We start from the raw sequence: 13,995 nt of genomic DNA, 5'->3' as shown, positions 1-13,995 counted from the left end.
AGATAGCGGAGGCATTCTATAAAAATTTTAATTTTAGTTAATATCTTGGTTATAGCGCAAAGTATAACCTCGAAAAGCTTGGTTTCGCGGAGTTAGTTACTGTCAAAAGTTAAAGTAAAATAAATGACCCTAGATGCAGACTTAATAAAGGTAACAAATTCGAATCAAGAATCGACAATTCATGTATCACCATGACTTTCCGAATTCCCAATTTAAAATATACGAGCAAACGAGTATTGGAGATTGACGATTCATGTATCACCATGACTTTTCAATCTTCAATATAAAATATACAAGAAAATGAGTATTGGAGGTTGACAATTCATGTATCACCATGACTTTTCAAGTCTCCAATCTCAGAACATAATCGTAAATGGAAATTGAAAATCAACTATTCATGTATCACCATGACTTTTCGGATTTTCAAATCCAACAAACGAATATGTAAGTAAAATAAAAATCGAAATTCAACAAAAATCGAAATATCGCGGAATAAAACATAAAATCATATACTGCGTCTGCGCGAGCATATTCATAAATAACGAGTAATTAACAATAAGCGTGCAAACATGAGATTTCTCTCATGCGCGAGAAGGGACTCTTAGGTATTCTAGGCCGTTACGTCTAACCACCTATCCTAAAGTCAACGAGCTCTGATACCAACTGTAACACCCCGGCCCCTCGCACCACCAATATTGTCCGCTCTGCCCACAAAGAGCTCACGGATTTGTTTTTGGTTGCCCAAAACGCGTTGGTGATGTTAAGAGGCAGGACATTACTTATAAACCAAGGATCTCTCTTGTCCACGGCCGATGTGGGATAGCCTAAGAGTGAGACGATGTTGTGTTTGCCAAGGGTGTTACAAACAACCCCCCTTTGGACTCATCGTCCTCGATGAGGCATGCCCCATCATCCCGAACGGCACAAGAGTGGCTCTGATACCAATCTGTAACACCCCGACCAAAGGCGGATTATACATCGGGGCGCCACATATTGTTTTATTACTCGTGACACTATTGGGTGTCAATATTTAATAAATACATTCATTCGCGCACGCGCAGAGTAAACACAAGATAACATAAAGCATCATAAATCAATATATTATAAATCAAAATATTCGAACAGCAATAACTTGTCTTGATACATTTTAATCTAGGTCCAAAATAAAGAACTTCCTACGTGTCCTCGAACTCCAAAACAGCTACTGCAAACCTGAACATGTGTTAAAATAAATGTCAAACACTTGCGTGTTGGTGAGAAATCAAGTTTAATACAATACATAGATAACAATAAATCTGCGCGCAACATGTGTATGTCTGGTTTTCAACAAGGGTGTAATCTGATCGGGACCAACTCTAAGATTCATAGACTGCCAGTGCTCACAATTGAGCTCACAAACAAGACAAACTGTGCATGTGTAAACAAAAGAGAAAATCATAAACGATAGTTCTCCCGTGTTCATCTAATGGTACCATGAGAACTGCGGAATAGACCGACAAGACGGTTAATGATCCACACATACAAATAAACAGCCAAGTCTACGTCCTCAACACATGGGATACTGCGCGACTAAAGTTCATAAACAAGTTTAAGACTCTAAGTTTGTATGAACACATGAACATCCCAAAACATTAAAAGCAAAAAGGGATTAGGTACGAGATTACTCACTTGATAAACGGTGCGGTGAAAGATAAAGCAAGAACCAACTTTAAACAAGCACAAGTTAACCTATAAATAAGATTATTGTTTTAATGAATTGATTTAAGTCTTGATTATAAGTTAGCATAATTAATAAGTAAATTATTATATATTACCGGAAAGCAGGGCAGAATAGAAAGGAAGACGGAGGCAGAGAGGAAGGCGGCAGAGAGAGCAAGGAGGAGGTTAAATTAAGTGTTTGTGTGTGATGTGTTAAGAAAATAACATTATTATTTATAAGGAAACCCTAGGGAACACAATCCCTAGAAAAAGGGGAAAAGATCTCAAAAAGTAAAAGATTCCAAAAGCAAAAGATATCAAAAGATATGGCAGCTGCAGGGGGCAAGATAAAGCTGACAGGGAACAGTAAAAGGCATGAGCGGTTCAGATAAAGGTACTGGTCAAGCATGGAAAAAGCAGATCTCCAAAGATAATGTCAGTCACTTTTTCTGCCAACCAATGGGGTTGGTGCGCATGCTGCGCCGAAAGTAACTTTTCAGACATAAAGCAGATTAGGTCAACAGCACAAAAGATAAGACAACACAAAAGCAAACGGCTAGATTAAACATAAGAAAACTCAAAGGGTTAAACGTGAGAAGGCATCGAGCGCGAAGGCAAAAGTGCGCGAGCGCGAAGGCAGACAGAACCAACCTTAACGCGTCGCGGGAAGAATTATATTTCTAAGCGCGCCGCGGGAAGAACTTCAATTCTAAGCGCGTCGCGAGAAGAACTATATTCCTTAGCGCGTCGCGGGAAGAACAGTATCCATAGCGCGCCGCGGGAAGAACTAAAATCCTTAGCGCGCTGCGGGGACAGTTCGTCTCGCGTATCGCAGTAACAGGTGGTCTTCACGCAGGCTTCCTTGTAAAGAGTCTGGCGCGTGGAGCTGCGCAGACAACCTTAGGCGGGAAGGAACAAAGGACAGAGGTTCAAGGCTTAAGGGCGGGACGGCGACAAGAGGGAAAAGAAGGCGGAAAGAGAGAAGAAGAGGGACGGGACGGCGGAAAGAAAAAGAGAGAAAGAGGCGGGAAGGAAAATATATATTATTATTAAAAGTAAAATATAAGTATAAATATTAAATCATAAAAGAAAGAGATCGGGTCAGAGAAACGGGTACCTGGGTCGGGTCGGATCGGGGCAGATGTCACAATTGGGATCTACCTGAATTCCTTTTTGGTTTACGACGTGTTTTGAAAATTGAACTTCATGTAGCCAAAATTCAAACTTGGACAACTTTGTATACAGTTTCTCCCGACTTAACAACTCAAAAATTACTCGTAGGTGCTTCTCATGTTACTCCTTACTTTTTGAATATATTAAAATGTCGTCAATGAAAACTGTTACGAACTTATCAAGGTAGGATTTGCAGACTCGGTTCATAAGATTCATAAATACTGCCGGTGAGTTGGTTAACCCGAAAGGCATTACTAAGAATTTATAATGATCGTACCGAGTTCTAAAGGCTGTTTTTGAAATATCTTCCTCCTGAATTTTCACTTGGTGATAACCAGATCTAAGATTAATTTTGGAAAATTATTTCACTTCCTGAAGTTGGTCAAACAAATCATCAATTTGAGGAAGGGGAGACCTATTCTTGATAGTCAGTTTGTTTAATTCTCGATAATCAATACACATTCAAAAACTTCCATCCTTCTTTTTCACAAACAACACCGGTGCTCCCAACGGTGAATAGCTAGGACGCATACAACCCCTATCCATTAATTGTTGCAATTGATTGGATAATTCTTGCACTTCAGAAGGTGCAAGTCGATAAGGTGCCTTAGCGATAGGAGCTGCTCCTGGAATTAGGTCAATACGAAATTCAACTTGTCAGGTCGGTGGTAATCCAAACAATTCATTCGGAAAAACATATGAATATTCTCGTACCACTGAGATGTCTTATATACGTTTTTCATCGAGGTTCCTAATTGTTACACTTGCCAAATACGCTATACAACCTTGGCGAAAATATTTTAATACTTTAAGATGAGATACGAGAGGCAATATAGTACTAAATTTTTCTCCTTGTACTGTGATCATTTCATTGTCCGAAAGAGGAATTTTAATATTTTGTCCTTACAAACGATTTCTGCCTTATACTTAGATAGCCAGTTCATACTTCCTAATTCTACTAGGATTAAATCGATAAGGAATGGTTGGTCGTTTAGGATGAGGGGGCAATTCGAACTATTTAGTTAACAATTATAGACTTACCGTTAGCGAGTTCTATAGTATAAGGATCTATTAGTTCACTAACCGGCATATTCCCAAAGGTAAAAAGTTAGCAGATACAAAACTTCTATTGACGCTTGTATCAAACAAAACTAAAGCATACTGATCAGAAACTAAGAATGTACCACGTTTCTTAATACAATTTATATAATATATATATATAATACTAAACATTAATAAATAAACCAAACCTTAAACATTGGAAATAAAATTATGAAATAAACTAAAACTTAACAATAATTAAAACATTTTCAATCATAAATTTTATTACGTGAAGAAAAAAATCTGTATCGTCAAACGAAGAAAAATACTAATTTATTTAGAATCTATGTGTTTTTAGTTTTGGTTTTAGAATGATTGAAATGGGTTTGGTTTTGAACGAAATGTATATATTTGTATTTGACAAATTGTAATAAGAAATGAAGGGTGAAAAAAGAAAATAAAGAGAAAGGATTTTGGCGCGTGAAGTAAAAGGATCTATGTAATTCTCCCATTTGTATTTAAAAAAAAAATATTTTCAAAGTAAAGCAATGTCCGTGAGAAATGTTATATAATAAAAGTAGGAGAGTAGAAACATGAAACACAGACAATTTGTGTATAAAAATAAAAAGTAATAATAATAATATCATCTCTTTGTTTCTCCCACCTTACTTACATTACATTACATTACATTACATTACATTACATTACATACATCTGGGGCCATACCTTTTGTTTGTTTGTTTGTTTGTTTGTTTGAACTGAAAAGCAAGATACATATAAACTGAGTACAAAATCTCACATGTAATAATTTTATTTACCGGCAATTCGAAGCTAATTAAACCTGATGGCTTCGTATCGAAGTAGTAGAGGTCCAGCCAACAAAGATCGAGTGAATCTCAGAGCCTCTAATTCTAATGTTCGTCGGAGTGCTGCTCTTACTCATTCAGGTCTCTTTATTTCTTTTATAGATAGTCTCTTATTTGCACATGTTATTAGCTAGGGTTTCAGCATGTTAAATGGTAAGGTAGGTTCTAACAGTTAACGTACTGTTGTATATGATTATCCCAAAATGCATCCATAATGTTGTTGGACTTGAATATGTGCACTCTACTCTTTTTTATAATTTCAAAATCATCCGATGCCTTCACTACACCTGCACCTCTAACCTACAACATTTTTTAAGTCTTGATTTTGTTTTCTCCACTACCAGCAATTAAACATCTGCAAATCTTTTATTATATTACAACCAACTTGGAAATCTAAATCACACAGTTCAAAACTAATATCTTGACAGTGTCTGGTCGCGTTCGAGTCGCTGTCAGATTGAGACCTCTAAATGCTGAGGAGATGGTGGCAGATGCTGATTTTGCTGATTGTGTGGAGTTGCAACCAGAGGTGTGAAATTTGAATTACAGTTTTTCAATTAGATTTTAGTTTTTTTATTCATGGTCACAGTTTTTGTTTTTTTTATTAACTCTATCTCAGTTCAAACGCTTGAAACTTCAAAAGAACAATTGGGATTCGGACACTTATGAATTCGATGAAGTGCTAACTGAATCTGCTTCACAGAAGCGTGTTTACGAAGTTGTTGCAAAACCTGTAGTGGAGGTTGGTAGTATGATACTTTGAAGTTTTCTCTACTTCTATTATTTTCTATCATGCAGCTTTTGTATGCAACTAACATGTTTATGCAATTTTCAGAGTGTTCTAGATGGTTACAACGGGACAGTGATGGCCTATGGTCAAACTGGCACGGGGAAGACTTTTACTCTAGGACGATTGGGCGATGAAGACACATCAGCACGTGGAATCATGGTCCGTTCAATGGAGGATATACTTGCTAACATATCTCGGGATTCTGATTCTGTCATGATCTCGTACTTGCAGGTATCTATAGCCTTACACATATCATAAAACAATGAAGCTAGATAAAATTATTTTCTGAATCATATGCAGCTTTACATGGAGACAGTCCAAGATCTCTTAAATCCGATAAACGATAACATTTCAATTGTTGAAGATCCAAAAACTGGTGACGTGTCCGTACCAGCTGCAACTCTTGTAGAGATACGAACCCACCATGATTTTATGGAGTTATTGCGGTTGGGAGAAGCTCATAGAGTTGCTGCTAACACAAAACTGAACACCGAGTCTTCTCGTAGTCATGCTATTTTAATGGTAGTTAATAGTTTCATGTTTCTACCAGTTGCATAAAACTTGACAAAACGTTTGTTTTAGGTGCACGTCAAGAGATCTGTTACAGATATGGAATCCGAGATCACAAGTGAAAGTTACCATTCTCTTCACATGAGCAAAAGCTCAAAGCCACCTATTATTCGAAAAGGCAAATTAGTTGTTGTAGATCTTGCAGGCTCTGAGCGTGTTCACAAGTCAGGTGCGTGGTTATAATTTGCAATGATATTTTTTTATTAAGTAGTAGGCCTTCAATGTTATATAGTTACAACTTTTACTTTCAGGAAGCGAGGGACACACGTTAGAGGAAGCCAAATCTATAAATCTTTCACTAAGTGCATTAGGAAAGTGCATAAACGCTCTTGCAGAGAATAGCCCTCATGTACCCGTTAGAGATTCTAAGTTGACGAGGCTGCTTAAAGATTCATTTGGAGGTCAGTTCTTAAGAATATTATCAGTTTTTTTAATTTTTTTTACACTAGGTTAGATCCCGTGCACTACACGAGGCGGTAATAAAACAAAAACAACAAAAATAAGTATAATATCATAAATAGTTACAAACATTTTCAATTCATATGATAAAATTACACATAGATATGTTGTACATAAATTACATAATTACAGAGAACATATTATTGGTCATACTTCAATTTAAGCTGCAAATTTACGACCCAAAAAAATGCCGCTATCCCATATCATCAATTTGTAGGAAGATGGATGCTAACCTTCTCTTAAAGTAGCTTTGGATGATTATTCGCTTCCATTTGTCAGTCACTGGATGAATTAGAAAGCCAAAAAGTGTAGCTAAGCTAAGCATGTTCATATGGGATTTACCACATACACACAAAATGTAAACAAATTTACATGGTACATACCACTGCTGCATAAGACATCTTTACATCAATGCCCATTAAAGCAGAGCTCTTTTGTTGAGCTTCTAACCAGCCATTCTACCATTCTCATCTTTTAACATCTATAAACATCAAAACTGTGACAATTCATAAACATAGGTTAGTACATAAACATATAGTAAGATTCTTACGCGATAGAGCAATGATGTAGTAGAGCACACCTAGGTTTATGAGGTAATGAAGAAGAAGAAGAGTAATATTTATAATATGTTTTGTAACTCTAAAAGAAGGTTTAATTTTTCATTTGAAGTTAAAGGTGGCTTCAATGACTTCAATTTTGTAAATCAAATTTAGAGTTAAAAGCGGTTTGAATTAAGCAGTTTCCATTTTCTTAATTAATGGAGACTTAATAAATGATAATTGCATAATGTTTTATTATATTAATTAGAAAACAGTTGTTGCAATCATATTTTTTAAATAATCAATTAGGAAACAAGTTTTTGCAGTACTAAACCAATGCTTAACATATACGAGTGCACACGTAAAAAGAGATTTAGTTCTTTATGTTATGCAAAATGTACGTTACAAAGGCAGATAATAAAATATACTTACAATATGTAGAGATTCTTGTCATACATAAATTTGTAATTCTTCATTTAACTTGTTAATTTAACAAAATGATGTCATCTGCAGATAGAATTATTAAATCTACCAAAAATTCTCATGAGAACCTTTTAACAAATAAATTTCAATTTATATAAAGAGGCAAACGAAGTAAACGTGATTGTTTAATTATGTCAAATTTTCTATTGTTCAATGTCTGATCAATCTTCATTTTATCAACATTTTCAATATCATATTAGATTTTAGAAGCACACATAATAAGTTTTTGAAGGAGGGTTTATATGTAGATGTTAAAGTTAATTAAATATGAAGAACCCAAAGGTTTAATTTGGAGTTAAATGTCACATGGCAATTTGAGGGATTAGAAAGTTGCCACATATGCTTGAAAGGAGTTAGAGAAGGACATGTGACATTAGATGTTTTTTTTAATATATATGGAAGATGTTTAACTTATATTCAAGCATATGTATTTGCAGGTACTGCAAGAACATCATTAATTGTAACTGTTGGCCCGTCTCCACGGCATCGTGCAGAAACCGCAAGTACTATATTATTTGGACAAAGGGTGAGCAACATTTTGAAAGCATTCAACTAAAAAAACTAACAAACAATGTTCTCTGTTTTATGGTCACTATATTCTGCCAAAAGTTGACCGGTTGCTGAAACATTGACCAAAATCCTTGTAGTAAAATCATAAAGCACGAGGTTTAAATAGTTATTTTTGTTACATTTAATCTATTACAGGCTATGAAGGTGGAGAACATGTTGAAAATCAAGGAGGAATTTGATTACAAAAGTTTGTGTAAAAGGCTTGAGACACAAATTGACTAACTGATTGCAGAAAATGAAAAACAGCAGAAAGCATTTGAGGATGAAATTGAAAGGACCGCGATAGAAGCACAACAACGTATATCCGAGGCTGAAGTTAATTATAAAGAAGCTTTAGAGGTTAGTTTGCAGATTTGTGTTTGTAATTTAACTTTTTCACTTCAATACATTCAATATGGTTGTCATTTTCGCAAACTGCATGAAATAGAAACAAAGTTTATACATTTTTCAAAAGTGAAACCAAGTTACATTTTATTATTGGTTGTAGCAATGCGTGATATGTTATATTATATTTTTGCTGATATTTTAAAAAAATGCTGATGTGTACATGTATATCTCACTTGGCATCTGACTCGACATTTAATAATTATATATATTGTTTATAAAAAAGCTACCTTATCAAACCTGTAAACATTTTATTTCCACATAAGCATTTGTTTCCAGGCATTTATGCTAATCCATAATGTTTTGTCGTAGACGGAGAAAATGAAATGCCAGATGGACTACATGGAATCAATAAAAAAGTTAGAAGAAAAGTGGATGAACAACCATTCAAAACATGGAACCAATGGGTTTACAAATGGCAATCATGGAGAGGTATCAAATTATCAATCCTGAATATTTTAGTTATTAAATCTCAAATCTCAAAGCAATGCATATCTGATGATTTCACTATTCTACAACTTTATATATTTTCCCGTACCTTTAATCATTAGGGTAATGATCATACCAATGATGATGTTAAAGAATTAAAAATAAAGCTTCAGAAGGAAATAGCTTTGAGAAAACAAGTTGAAGAAGAGATGCAAAATCTTAAGAATTCACAACTGCATCCTACCGAGGTCTGAATTTTTGTTTTATTTTAAATTTCTGTTCACCGGAATACATATTACATCACATATTTCTCTTAATGGATTAGGCAGGAGTAAATGCTGATGTCATAAAGCTCCAAAATTTACTAGATGACGAGGTTCGTCAGAAACAGAAATTCGAGGAAGAAGTTTTGCTATTGCAAAGCAGATTGTCACAACTGACTTTCAGTTCTGGTCAGGTAGAAAATTGATCTTTATGCGCATTAAATCTGTGTTAACTTGGTTTTAAAATGTGTAATACGCTCCAATGCGTTTTGATCCAAAAAGCCGATGCGTGATGTGCACACATCACTTATGCGAGGCGTATATATTAAAAATACTAAAAACTTATTTATAGATGATGTTTTAACCTGTTATCTTAAAGAAGTAAGAGAGATCAAAACATAACTTTAAAAAAGCTATAGTACCACCAAAGAAGGTTATGTATAACCAAAATAAGTCTTTAACTAACTCTGTGTGTACTAGTAGTTTTGTGCATAAGGTACAAGTAGCATATGCCATTTAGAGTGCGTAATCGTCACATCATGGATTGCAGCACGCTGCGTCGCGCATCATGTGCTCCTGATTCACGTATATTTAAACCAAGTTCGTTAATTTAAACCGTGTGATGTGTTCTTTGTTTTGATTCGGTTTGTAATCTGTATATGGGGAATTGGACCTCTGGTTTCTCACTGGGTCCATGTAAAATGCATGGACCCCCAGTGATGTTTTGTTCTTTATAAATTTTTTGGCCTTTTAAAGAAAGTTGTATTACAGAAAGAGGTAAATATTTGAGATGTTTTTGTTGTTTCAGCCAAGAAACTCACAACTTGATAATCAAGGTAATGGAGAGAGAGCATCAATAGCCAATCTTCACGAACACGGTATGCAAAATTTGGACTTTTAATGATTTATAAAGTGGCTTATGCTATATTGTTATTAATTTTTTTTTCCTTTATCTCAAATTGAATAGTTGGGTTGCAAAAGATCTTGTCTTTGCTAGAATCGGAAGATCCGAACGTACGTTTGCATGCAGTTAAAGTGGTGGCCAACTTGGCAGCTGAAGGTCATTGTTTCTTGAAACCTTGTTATCAAACAAATATCTTCCATTTCAAGTAGGTTTGATTAATTATTTCTGAAATGTAATATGCAGATACTAATCAGGAAAGAATAGTTGAAGCTGGTGGTCTGTCATCCTTGCTGGCACTCCTTAGAAGCAGAAGCTTTGATGAAACGATTTGCAGAATAGCAGCCGGTGCTATTGCGAATCTTGCAATGAACGGTCTGTGTGCTTTGTTTATGTACAGGATCAACTTATTCTGATTATTTTTGTGACATTTATGGTTGGTTGATGCAGAAGCTAATCAAGAATTAATTATGGCTCAAGATGGGATTAGTTTGCTGGCAATGACTGCAGCCGATGCTGAGGATCCGCAGACTTTACGAATGGTAGCTGGAGCTATTGCCAACCTATGTGGAAATGGTAATGCTAAATAATTTATATTCAGTATTTATATAAATACTTTATTATCCCAACCTATTTTTCACTTCATTTTCCAATTAAGCAGATCCATATTAATCAGGAACTTTCATTATTTTGACTCGCAACCTATGCAGTCGATATCACCAATATATTACCGATATATCACCCGCCCCCCTTAGTAAAATATCGCCAGAATATCGGTACCGATAATATCGGTGAATTGACCGATAAATCACCGATATTCTTGATATCAGTGTTCTAAGTCTTAGATATCAATTTTTAGTGTTCAATGTTGGTGTTTTAAGTCTTAATCGGTTCCTACTTGCTACGATTGTTAGTGTTTTGCAAGTTGCAAAAAGGTTAATTTGTTAATGGTAGCAGAGTATACTGAATTATTAGTGTTAAATGGCTGGCTATTTATATGAATTTTACATGATATTAAAATTACCGATATCCCACCGCGATAACCGATATCTCAAATATCGGTCCTTCACCGATATTCGATATTTTTCCGCATTAAAAGCTTAGCTCACAACCAACAAGTACTTCAGTTACAGCGAGGAATATTTTTGTAATTTCAGTTTATACAAATAAACTGCTTCATTTCATAGAAAAGATACAAGCCTTTGTTATGATTAGGCCTGTAAATGAATCGAATCAATGGACATGATGAGGCATGTTCATGCTCGTTCGGTTAACAAATGATCGGACACTGCCAGTTACACAACAGGGTTTTCATGTTCATGTTCGTTAAGAAAGTTAACATGATCATGTTTGTTTTTGTTAATATTATAAACGAATAAATATAACTGAACGTTGATATATATAAATTTGCAAACATCGATTGAAAGTAAACGTGAATATCAATCTGTATACTAAAGAACATAAGTGAATGAACTCGATGTGAGTGAATGTTCGTTTGTTTTATTGAATGAACAAAATGTTTGTTCATGTTTGTTTAATAAACAAACATAAATGAACTTCCCCCCGAACGGTTCAGGAATTGTTCATTGCACGTCATTTCCAAAAGTTTTTTATTAAGACACATGTTACAATATGTATTATTTTTTTTTGAAAGTTAAAACTTCTTATCAATTCTACAAAAATAGAATTTAATGAAAACATACAAGTTGGTAAGGAGGATATTGTTGATGTGTTGGATTGCCATTTTCAGATAAACTACAAAGTCGGTTGCGATCTGAAGGCGGCATCAAGGCTTTGCTCGGGATGGTTAGGTCACGACACCCAGACGTTCTTTCTCAAGTTGCACGAGGAGTTGCAAATTTTGCAAAATGCGAGTCCCGAACTTTTAGCAAAGGCAAGTATCTTGAGTATAAACAAAAAAAAGAATCTTAATTTGCTCCTTTTGTTTCTAGCTTTGAAACTTGGTGATTTATACAACAAGACTTATTTATTTATTTATTTTTTTAGGGAACAAAAACAATCGATCATTGTTGATAGAAGACGGAGCACTTCCATGGATTGTGCAAAATGCCAACAACGATGCATCAATAATTAGACGCCACATTGAGCTTGCACTTTGTCATTTAGCACAACACGGTTAGTATTTCGTTTTGTTCAAATCTTAAGTATCTATATACAAACCATTTAATAATTACACTTTCTTACATTGGTAAATTGGTTTTAAATAATTCCAACTATTAACTATTGGAAACTAACAGTCCCAACTAACGACATAGCTGATGACGGTCCCATCTTTCAACATATTTGTTCCCAACGGTCTACGACTAACAGAATCCTAACACCGTTAGTTGCAGGTTGCCGGAAAAACGTTTTTGGCCAGAAAAATCACATTTTTTGCCGGAATCCTCAAAACCTTTTCTTCCCAAACCTTAGTAACCTTAGATCAGACCTTTAGGAACATTTTTCTAGTAAAAGCTCTAGGTATTCAGGTCGCCAGAACCCTAGAAGTCTTGAACCACCGTCGGAGCCGGCTGGTGGTGACTCACTTGGTGGTGGTGGTGGTATTTAGGTTGAGTTTTCTGGTGAAAAATGTGAGTTTTCTGGCGACCTGCAACTACCGGCGTTAGGATTCTATTAGTCGCGGACCGCTGAGAATAAATATGTTAAAAGATGGGACCGTCATCAACCATGTCGTTAGTTGGGACTGTTATTTGCCAATAGTGAATAGTTAGGATTATTTAAAACCAAATTTCCTTTTAACATTAGGATCATATTTGGATGTACCGGTTCTAAAGTGTATTGTGGTTATGTTTTCAGAAGTGAATGCTAAAGATATGGTGAGTGGAGGTGCACTGTGGGAGCTAGTTCGTATATCACGTGATTGTTCCCGAGAAGACATACGTGCCCTTGCTCGTCGTACTTTGACTTCTAGTCAAACATTTTCGTCTGAACTGCGGTGCTTGAGAGTAGAGATCTAAATTGATGTAGCTTTATTTAAACAATGCGATCGTTTTTTTGTAACATTCGTGTGGGCATTCCGGCTTATTGTGGGTTGCTTCATGTTTGGTGTTGTTTATAGGATGGTAATTAATAAACACTTGTTTTATAAACACACATTTTTCGTTTGTGATTAGTTGGTAAACGTTTTGTTATATCTTATTTTGCAAGTAAAAATGGCTAGATATAGACATGTCGTGCTATTACGTTAAGCTGTTTGTTAAGATTTCGATATAATTTTTATTGAAAATGAAATTGTTTTCAGTATAAGTATCTTAAAACCACCTAGTAGAACACTTGCTAAAGAACGGCTATAAAAGAGGAGTTATCGATCAAACGTTGTTTATCAAGAAGGTAAAGTGTTGAGTAAGATTTGACCAAAATGAAGAACATGGAAGATTGGAATCTTCTCAACCTCCTCAGAATTCGCTAAGTATGGATCCGGGCACACCTTAGACCTTCGAGCAAGCTTTTACTTAGCCGAGTACGATATTTTGTCAATCGGGCAAGGTTATCTTCAAGAAGTCTTCTTTAGTGGATATCCGAGCAGGGTTTGCAAATTAGTGTATTACCGGGCAAGGTTCACTAGTTTATGTAAATCCGGGCAAGGTTCACTTTATCAAGCAAGTCTGTTCTTCATAGCCAAGTAAAGTTCACTTCCGAGCAAGCTTTTGGCTAACCAAGTCCATGAAGCCAAGTGATTGGAAGACCGAGCAAGGTATTCATTAATAATAGTGGTCCGAACATGCTTGATGATTGAAATGAATATCTTTAAGTAATATCGAGCGGGTTCAACTCAAACAAAGGAATAGTACTCCCGAGTACACTTTGC

At 35.4% G+C, this 13,995-nt stretch overlaps 1 pseudogene across 1 annotated transcript; it reads left to right on the top strand.

Moving 5' to 3' along the window:
- The first annotated feature begins 4,816 nt into the window (after window positions 1-4,816).
- LOC143529132 (kinesin-like protein KIN-UA) lies at window positions 4,817-13,320 on the top strand (annotated as a pseudogene). Its single transcript, XR_013134600.1, has 19 exons — window positions 4,817-4,859; window positions 5,207-5,307; window positions 5,398-5,520; window positions 5,614-5,799; window positions 5,869-6,090; window positions 6,151-6,307; window positions 6,390-6,539; window positions 8,057-8,145; window positions 8,325-8,528; window positions 8,886-9,005; window positions 9,125-9,250; window positions 9,328-9,459; window positions 10,074-10,143; window positions 10,233-10,325; window positions 10,413-10,541; window positions 10,617-10,742; window positions 11,917-12,060; window positions 12,174-12,302; window positions 12,984-13,320. The product of XR_013134600.1 is annotated as a kinesin-like protein KIN-UA (transcript).
- The last annotated feature ends 675 nt before the right edge of the window (window positions 13,321-13,995 follow it).

This window comes from Bidens hawaiensis, unplaced genomic scaffold (genome assembly GCF_021521415.1).
Source record: "Bidens hawaiensis isolate Kalapana, Puna unplaced genomic scaffold, B.hawaiensis_p1.1 tig00008501_1, whole genome shotgun sequence".
Classification (NCBI taxonomy): domain Eukaryota; kingdom Viridiplantae; phylum Streptophyta; class Magnoliopsida; order Asterales; family Asteraceae; genus Bidens; species Bidens hawaiensis.
This window is presented reverse-complemented; position numbering and strand designations above follow the sequence as displayed.